The sequence below is a fragment of the Amblyomma americanum genome, chromosome 8 (genome assembly GCF_052857255.1).
Source record: "Amblyomma americanum isolate KBUSLIRL-KWMA chromosome 8, ASM5285725v1, whole genome shotgun sequence".
Lineage (NCBI taxonomy): Eukaryota > Metazoa > Arthropoda > Arachnida > Ixodida > Ixodidae > Amblyomma > Amblyomma americanum.
Window position 1 is genome coordinate 80,377,476 of NC_135504.1, and position 9,336 is coordinate 80,386,811.

The window sequence follows — 9,336 nt, forward strand, 5'->3', positions numbered from 1 at the left end:
CCGTGTTGGAGAAACTCCATGTTGTAGAAACTCCGTGTTGGAGAAACTCCGTGTTGGAGAAACTCCGTGTTAGAGAAACTCCATGTTGGAGAAAGTCCGTGTTGGAGAATGTCCGTGTTGGAGAAAGTCCGTGTTGGAGAAACTCCGTGTTGGAGAAACTTTATGTTGTAGAAACTCTGTGTTGGAGAAACTTCATGTTGTAGAAACTCTGTGTTGGAGAAACTCTGTGTTGGAGAAACTCCCTCTTATAGAAACTCCGTGTTGTAGAAACTCCGCGTTGTAGAAACTCCGTGTTGGAGATAATCCATGTTGGAGAAACTCCATGCTGCAGAAAATCCGTGCTGGGGAAACTACGCGCTGGAGAATCTCCGCGCTAGAGAGACTTCGTGTTGGAGAAACTCCGTGTTGCAGAAACTCCGTGTTGGAGAAACTCCGTGTGTGAGAAACTCCGTGTTGGAGAAACTCCGTGTTGGAGAAGCTCCGTGTTGGAGAAACTTCGTATCGGAGAAAGTCCGTGTCGGAGAAACTCCGTGTCGGAGAATCTTCGTGTTGTAGAAACTTCGTATTGGCGAAACTCCCTGTTGCAGAAACTCCGTGTTGGAGAAACTCCGTGTTGGAGATACTACGTGTTGGAGAAACTGCGTGTTGGAGAAACTCCGTGTTCGAGAATCTCCGTGTTGTAGTAACTCCGTGTTGGAGAAACTCCGTGTTGGAGATACTACGTGTTGGAGAAACTGCGTGTTGGAGAAACTCCGTGTTCGAGAATCTCCGTGTTGTAGAAACTCCATGTTGGAGAAACTCCGTGTTGTAGAAACTCCGTGTCGGGGAAACTCCGTGTTGGAGAAACTCCGTGTTGGAGAAACTCCGTGTTGGAGAAACTCCGTGTTGAAGAAAATCCTTGTTGGAGAAGCTCCGTGCTATAGCAACTCCGTGTAGGAGAAACTCTGCGCTGGAGAAACTCCGCGCTGGAGAAACTCCGTGTTGGAGAAACTCCGTGTTGGAGAAACTCTGTGTTGGAGAAACTCCGTGTTGGAGAAACACCACGTTAGAGAAACTCCGTGTTGGAGAAACTTATTGTTAGAGAAACTCCGTGTTGGAGAAACTTCGTGCTGGAGAAACTATGTGTCGGAGAAACTCTGTGTCGGAGAAACTCCGTGTTGGAGAAACTCCGTGTTGGAGAAACTACGTGTCGGAGAAACTCCGTGTCGGAGAAACTCCGTGTTGGAGAAACTCCGTGTTAGAGAAACACCATGTTGGAGAATCTCCTTGTTGGAAAAAATCCTTCATTTAGAAACTCCTTGTTGGAGAAACTCCGTGTCGGAGAAACTCCGTGTTGGAGGAACTCCGTCTTGCAGAAACTCTGTGTCGGAGAAACTCCATGTTGGAGAAACTCCGTGTTGGAGAAACTCCGTGTCGGGGAAACTCAGTGTTGGAGAAACTCCGTGTTGGAGAAACTCCGTGTTGGAGAAACTCCGTGTTGGAGAAAATCCTTGTTGGAGAAACTCCGTGCTATAGCAACTCCGTGTAGGAGAAACTCTGCGCTGGAGAAACTCCGCGCTGGAGAAACTCCGTGTTGGAGAAACTCCGTGTTGGAGAAACTCTGTGTTGGAGAAACTCCGTGTTGGAGAAACACCACGTTAGAGAAACTCCGTGTTGGAGAAAAATCCCTGTTGTAGAAACTTCATTTTAGAAAAACACCATGTCTTAGAAACTCCCTGTTTAATAAACTCCCTGTTGGAGAAAGTTCATGTTGGAGAAACTCCCTGTTGGAAACATCTTTGTTGGAGAAACTCCCTGTTGCAGAAACTCCGTGTTGGAGAAACTCCGTGTTGGAGATACTACGTGTTGGAGAAACTGCGTGTTGGAGAAACTCCGTGTTCGAGAATCTCCGTGTTGTAGAAACTCCGTGTTGGAGAAACTCCGTGTTGGAGAGCTCTGTGTCGGAGAAACTCCGTATTGGAGAAACTCCGTGTTGGAGAAACTTTATGTTGTTGAAACTCCGTGTTGGAGAAACTCCATGTTGTAGAAACTCCGTGTAGGAGAAACTCCGTGTTTTAGAAACTCCGTGTTGGAGAAACTCCGTGTTGTAGGAACTCTGTGTCAGAGAAACTCCGTGTCGGAGAAACTCCGTGTTGGAGAAACTCCGTGTTAGAGAAACTCCATGTTGGAGAACCTTCTTGTTGGAGAAACTCCTTGTTGGGGAAAATTCTTGTTGGAGAAACTCCATGTTGGAGAAACTCCGTGCTGGAGAAACTCCGTGTTGTGGAAACTCCATGTTGGGGAAACTCCGTGATGGAGAAACTTCATGTTGGAGAAAATCCTTGTTGGAGAAACTCTGTGCTATAGCAACTCCGTGTAGGAGAAACTCCGTGTTAGAGAAACTCCATGTTGGAGAAAGTACGTGTTGGAGAATGTCTGTGCTGGAGAAAGTCAGTGTTGGAGAAACTCCGTGTTGGAGAAAGTCCGTGTTAGAGAAACTCCATGTTGGAGAAAGTCCGTGTTGGAGAATGTCCGTGTTGGAGAAACTCCGTGTTGGAGGAACTCCGTCTTGGAGAATCTCCGTGTCGGAGAAACTCCATGTTGGAGAAACTCCGTGTTGGAGAAACTCCGTGTCGGGGAAACTCCGTGCTGGAGAAACTCCGTGTTGGAGAAACTCCGTGTTGGACAAAATCCTTGTTGGAGAAACTCCGTGCTATAGCAACTCCGTGTAGGAGAAACTCTGCGCTGGGGAAACTCCGCGCTGGAGAAACTCCGTGTTGGAGAAACTCCGTGTTGGAGAAACTGTGTTGGAGAATCTCCGTGTTGGAGAAACACCACGTTAGAGAAACTGCGTGTTGGAGAAAAATCCCTGTTGTAGAAACTTCATTTTAGAAAAACACCATGTCTTAGAAACTCCCTGTTTAATAAACTCCCTGTTGGAGAAAGTTCATGTTGGAGAAACTCCCTGTTGGAAACATCTTTGTTGGAGAAACTCCCTGTTGCAGAAACTCCGTGTTGGAGAAACTCCGTGTTGGAGATACTACGTGTTGGAGAAACTGCGTGTTGGAGAAACTCCGTGTTCGAGAATCTCCGTGTTGTAGTAACTCCGTGTTGGAGAAACTCCGTGTTGGAGATACTACGTGTTGGAGAAACTGCGTGTTGGAGAAACTCCGTGTTCGAGAATCTCCGTGTTGTAGAAACTCCGTGTTGGAGAAACTCCGTGTTGGAGAGCTCTGTGTCGGAGAAACTCCGTATTGGAGAAACTCCGTGTTGGAGAAACTTTATGTTGTTGAAACTCCGTGTTGGAGAAACTCCATGTTGTAGAAACTTTGTGTAGGAGAAACTCCGTGTTTTAGAAACTCCGTGTTGGAGAAACTCCGTGTTGTAGAAACTCTGTCAGAGAAACTCCGTGTCGGAGAAACTCCGTGTTGGAGAAACTCCGTGTTAGAGAAACTCCATGTTGGAGAACCTTCTTGTTGGAGAAACTCCTTGTTGGGGAAAATCCTTGTTGGAGAAACTCCATGTTGGAGAAACTCCGTGCTGGAGAAACTCCGTGTTGTGGAAACTCCATGTTGGGGAAACTCCGTGATGGAGAAACTTCATGTTGTAGAAACTCCGTGTTGAAGAAACTCCGTGTTGGAGAAACTCCGTGTTGGAAAAACTCCGTGGTAGAGAAACTCCATGTTGGAGAAAGTCCGTGTTGGAGAATGTCCATGTTGGAGAAAGTCCGTGTTGGAGAAACTCCGTGTTGGAGAAACTTTATGTTGTAGAAACTCCGTGTTGGAGAAACTCCATGTTGTAGAAACTCCGTGTTGGAGAAACTCTGTGTTGGAGAAACTCCCTGTTGAAGAAATTCCGTGTTGTAGAAACTCCGTGTTGTAGAAACTCCGTGTTGGAGATAAGCCATGTTGGAGAAACTCCATGTTGGAGAAACTCCATGCTGCAGAAAATCCGCGCTGGGGAAACTACGCGCTGGAGAATCTCCGCGCTGGAGAGACCTCGTGTTGGAGAAACTCCGTGTTGCAGAAACTCCGTGTTGGAGAAACTCCGTGTGTGAGAAACTCCGTGTTGGAGAAACTCCGTGTTGGAGAAGCTCCGTGTTGGAGAAACTTCGTATCGGAGAAAGTCCGTGTCGGAGAAACTCCGTGTCGGAGAAACTCCGTGTTGTAGAAGCTTCGTGTTGGCGAAACTCCTTGTTGTAGAAACTCCGTGTTGGAGAAACTTTTTGTTAGAGAAACTCCGTGTTGGAGAAACTTCGTGCTGGAGAAACTATGTGTCGGAGAAACTCTGTGTCGGAGAAACTCTGTGTCGGAGAAACTCCGTGTTGGAGAAACTCCGTGTTGGAGAAACTACGTGTCGGAGAAACTCCGTGTCGGAGAAACTCAGTGTTGGAGAAACTCCGTGTTAGAGAAACACCATGTTGGAGAATCTCCTTGTTGGAAAAAATCCTTCATTTAGAAACTCCTTGTTGGAGAAACTCCCTGCTGGGGAAACTCCATGTTGTAGAAACTTCGTGTTGGAGAAACTCCGTGTTGTAGAAACTTCGTGTTGGCGAAACTTCATGCTGTAGAAACTTCGTGTTGGAGAAACTCTGTGTTGGAGAAACTTATTGTTAGAGAAACTCCGTGTTGGAGAAACTCCGTGTTGGAGAAACTCTGTGTTCAAGAATCTCCGTGTTGGAGAAACACCACGTTAGAGAAACTGCGTGTTGGAGAAAAATCGCTGTTGTAGAAACTTCATTTTAGAAAAACACCATGTCTTAGAAACTCCCTGTTTAATAAACTCCCTTGTTGGAGAAAGTTCATGTTGGAGAAACTCCCTGTTGGAAGACATCTTTGTTGGAGAAACTCCCTGTTGCAGAAACTCCGTGTTGGGAGAAACTCCGTGTTGGAGATACTACGTGTTGGAGAAACTGCGTGTTGGAGAAACTCCGTTGTTCGAGAATCTCCGTGTTGTAGTAACTCCGTGTTGGAGAAACTCCGTGTTGGAGATACTACGTGTTGGAGAAACTGCGTGTTGGAGAAACTCTGTGTTCGAGAATCTCCGTGTTGTAGAAACTACATGTTCGAGAAACTCCGTGTTGTAGAAACTCCGTGTCGGGGAAACTCCGTGTTGGAGAAACTCCGTGTTGGAGAAACTCCGTGTTGGAGAAACTCCGTGTTGAAGAAAATCCTTGTTGGAGAAACTCCGTGCTATAGCAACTCCGTGTAGGAGAAACTCTGCGCTGGGAGAAACTCCGCGCTGGAGAAACTCCGTGTTGGAGAAACTCCGTGTTGGAGAAACTCTGTGTTGGAGAAACTCCGTGTTGGAGAAACACCACGTTAGAGAAACTCCGTGTTGGAGAAACTTATTGTTAGAGAAACTCCGTGTTGGAGAAACTTCGTGCTGGAGAAACTATGTGTCCGGAGAAACTCTGTGTCGGAGAAACTCTGTGTCGGAGAAACTCCGTGTTGGAGAAACTCCGTGTTGGAGAAACTACGTGTCGGAGAAACTCCGTGTCGGAGAAACTCCGTGTTGGAGAAACTCCGTGTTAGAGAAACACCATGTTGGAGAATCTCCTTGTTGGAAAAAAATCCTTCATTTAGAAACTCCTTGTTGGAGAAACTCCGTGCTGGGGAAACTCCATGTTGTAGAACTTCGTGTTGGAGAAACTCCGTGTTGTAGAAACTTCGTGTTGGCGAAGACTCATGCTGTAGAAACTTCGTGTTGGAGAAACTCTGTGTTGGGAGAAACTTATTGTTAGAGAAACTCCGTGTTGGAGAAACTTCGTGCTGGAGAAACTTCGTGTTGTAGAAACTCTGTGTCGTAGAAACTCCGTGTTGGAGAAACTCCGTGTTGTAGAAACTCTGTGTCAGAGAAACTCCGTGTCGGAGAAACTCCGTGTTGGAGAAACTCCGTGTTGGAGAAACTCCGTGTTAGAGAAACTTCATGTTGGAGAACCTTCTTGTTGGAGAAACTCCTTGTTGGAGAAAATCCTTGTTGGAGAAACTTCATGTTGGAGAAACTCCGTGCTGGAGAAACTCCGTGTTGTGGAAACTCCGTGTTGTGGAAACTCCATGTTGGGGAAACTCCGTGATGGAGAAACATCATGTTGTAGAAACTCCGTGTTGAAGAATCTCCGTGTTGGAGAAACTCCGTGTTGGAGAAACTCCGTGTTAGAGAAACTCCATGTTGGAGAAAGTCCGTGTTGGAGAATGTCCGTGTTGGAGAAAGTCCGTGTTGGAGAAACTCCGTGTTGGAGAAACTTTATGTTGTAGAAACTCTGTGTTGGAGAAACTTCATGTTGTAGAAACTCTGTGTTGGAGAAACTCCCTCTTATAGAAACTCCGTGTTGTAGAAACTCCGCGTTGTAGAAACTCCGTGTGGAGATAATCCATGTTGGAGAAACTCATGCTGCAGAAAATCCGTGCTGGGGAAAACTACGCGCTGGAGAATCTCCGCGCTGGAGAGACTTCGTGTTGGAGAAACTCCGTGTTTGCAGAAACTCCGTGTTGGAGAAACTCCGTGTGTGAGAAACTCCGTGTTGGAGAAACTCCGTGTTGGGAGAAGCTCCGTGTTGGAGAACTTCGTATCGGAGAAAGTTCGTGGTCGGAGAAACTCCGTGTCGGAGAATCTTCGTGTTGTAGAACTTCGTATTGGCGAACTCCTTGTTGTAGAAAACTCCGTGTTGGAGAAACTCCATGTTGTAGAAACTCCGTGTAGGAGAAACTCCGTGTTTTAGAAACTCCGTGTTGGAGAAATTCCGTGTTGTAGAAACTCTGTGTTCGAGAAACTCCGTGTCGGAGAAACTCCGTGTTGGAGAAACTCCGTGTTGGAGAAAACTCCGTGTTTGAGAAACTCCGTGTTAGAGAAACTCCATGTTGGAGAAAGTCGTGTTGGAGAATGTCCGTGTTGGAGAAAGTCCGTGTGGGAGAAACTCCGTGTTGGAGAAACTATGTTGTAGAAACTCCGTGTTGGAGAAACTCCATGTTGTAGAAACTCCGTGTTGGAGAAACTCTGTGTTAGAGAAACTCCGTGTTGAAGAAACTCCGTGTTGTAGAAACTCGGTGTTGTAGTAACTCCGTGTTGGAGATAATCCATGTTGGAGAAACTCCATGTTGGAGAAACTCCATGCTGCAGAAATCCGCGCCGGGGAAAACTACGCGCTGGATAATCTCCGCGCTGGAGAGACTTCGTGTTGGAGAAACTTCGTGTTGGAGAAACTCCGTGTTGGAGAAACTCCGTGTTAGAGAAACTCCATGTTGGAGAAAGTCCGTGTTGGAGAATGTCCGTGTTGGAGAAAGTCCGTGTTGGAGAAACTCCGTGTTGGAGAAACTTTATGTTGTAGAAACTCCGTGTTGGAGAAACTCCATGTTGTAGAGACTCCGTGTTGGAGAAACTCTGTGTTGGAGAAACTCCCTGTTGAAGAAACTCCGTGTTGTAGAAACTCCGTGTTGTAGAAACTCCGTGTTGGAGATAATCCATGTTGGAGAAACTCCATGTTGGAGAAACTCCATGCTGCAGAAAATCCGCGCTGTGGGAAATTACGCGCTGGAGAATCTCCGCCCTGGAGAGACTTCGTGTTGGGGAAACTCCGTGTTGCAGAAACTCCGTGTTGGAGAAACTCCGTGTGTGAGAAACTCCGGTGTTGGAGAAACTCCGTGTTGGAGAAGCTCCGTGTTGGAGAAACTTCGTATCAGAGAACGTCCGTGTCGGAGAAACTCCGTGTCGGAGAAACTCCGTGTTGTAGAAACTTCGTGTTGGCGAAACTCCTTGTTGTAGAAACTCCGTGCTGGAGAAACTTATTGTCAGAGAAACTCCGTGTTGGAGAAACTACGTGCTGGAGAAACTCTGTGTCGGAGAAACTCTGTGTCGGAGAAAGTCTGTGTCGGAGAAACTCCGTGTTGGAGAAACTCCGTGTTAGAGAAACACCATGTTGGAGAATCTCCTTGTTGGAAAAAATCCTTCATTTAGAAACTCCTTGTTGGAGAAACTCCGTGCTGGGGAAACTCCATGTTGTAGAAACTTCGTGTTGGAGAAACTTCGTGTTGTAGAAACTGTGTCGTAGAAACTCCGTGTTGGAGAAACTCCGTGTCGGAGAAACTCCGTGTTGGAGGAACTCCGTGTCGGAGAAACTCCGTGTTGGAGAAACTCCATGTTGGAGAAACTCCGTGTCGGAGAAACTCCGTGTCGGAGAAACTCCATGTTGGAGAAACTCCGTGTCGAGAAAACTCCGTGTTGGAGAAACTCCGTGTTGGAGAAACTCGTATTGGAGAAAATCCTTGTTGGAGAAACTCCGTGCTATAGCAACTCCGTGTTGGAGAAACTCTGTGGCTGGAGAAACTCGCGCTGGAGAAACTCTGTGTGGGAGAAACTCCGTGTTGGAGAAACTCTGTGTTGGAGAAACTGCGTGTTGGAGAAACTCTGTGTCGGAGAAATTCCTTGTTGGAGAAACTCCTTGTTTGGATAAATTTCGTGTAGGAGAAACTCCGTGTTTAGAAACTCCGTGTTGGAGAACTCCGTGTTGTAGAAACTCTGTTTCAGAGAAACTCCGTGTTGGAGAAACTCCCTGTTGGAGAAACTCCGTGTTGGAGAAACTCCGTGTTAGAGAAACTCCATGTTGGAGAACCTTCTTGTTGGAGAAACTCCTTGTTGGAGAAAATCCTTGTTGGAGAAACTCCATGTTGGAGAAACTCCGTGCTGGAGAAACTCCGTGTTGTGGAAACTCCATGTTGGGGGAAACTCCGTGATGGAGAAACTTCATGTTGTAGAAACTCCGTGTTGAAGAACCTCCGTGTTGGAGAAACTCCGTGTTGGAGAAACTCCGTGTTAGAGAAACTCCATGTTGGAGAAAGTCCGTGTTGGAGAATGTCCGTGTTGGGGAAAGTCAGTGTTGGAGAAACTCCGTGTTGGAGAAACTTGATGTTGTAGAAACTCCGTGTTGGAGAAACTCCATGTTGTAGAAACTCCGTGTTGGAGAAACTCTGTGTTGGAGAAACTCCTGTTGAAAAACTCCGTGTTGTAGAAACTCCGTGTTGGAGATAATCCATGTTGGAGAAACTCCATGTTGGAGAAACTCCATGCTGCAGAAAATCCGCGCTGGGGAAACTACGCGCTGGAGAATCTCCGCGCTGGAGAGACTTCGTGTTGGAGAAACTCCGTGTTGTAGAAACTCCGTGTTGGAGAAACTGCGTGTGTGAGAAACTCCGTGTTGGAGAAACTCCGTGTTGGAGAAACTTCGTATCGGAGAAAGTCCGTGTCGGAGAAACTCCGTGTCGGAGAAAACTCCTTGTTGTAGAAACTCGTGTTGGAGAAACTTATTGTTAGAGAAACTCCGTGTAGGAGAAACTTCGTGCTGGAGAAACTTTGTGTCGGAGA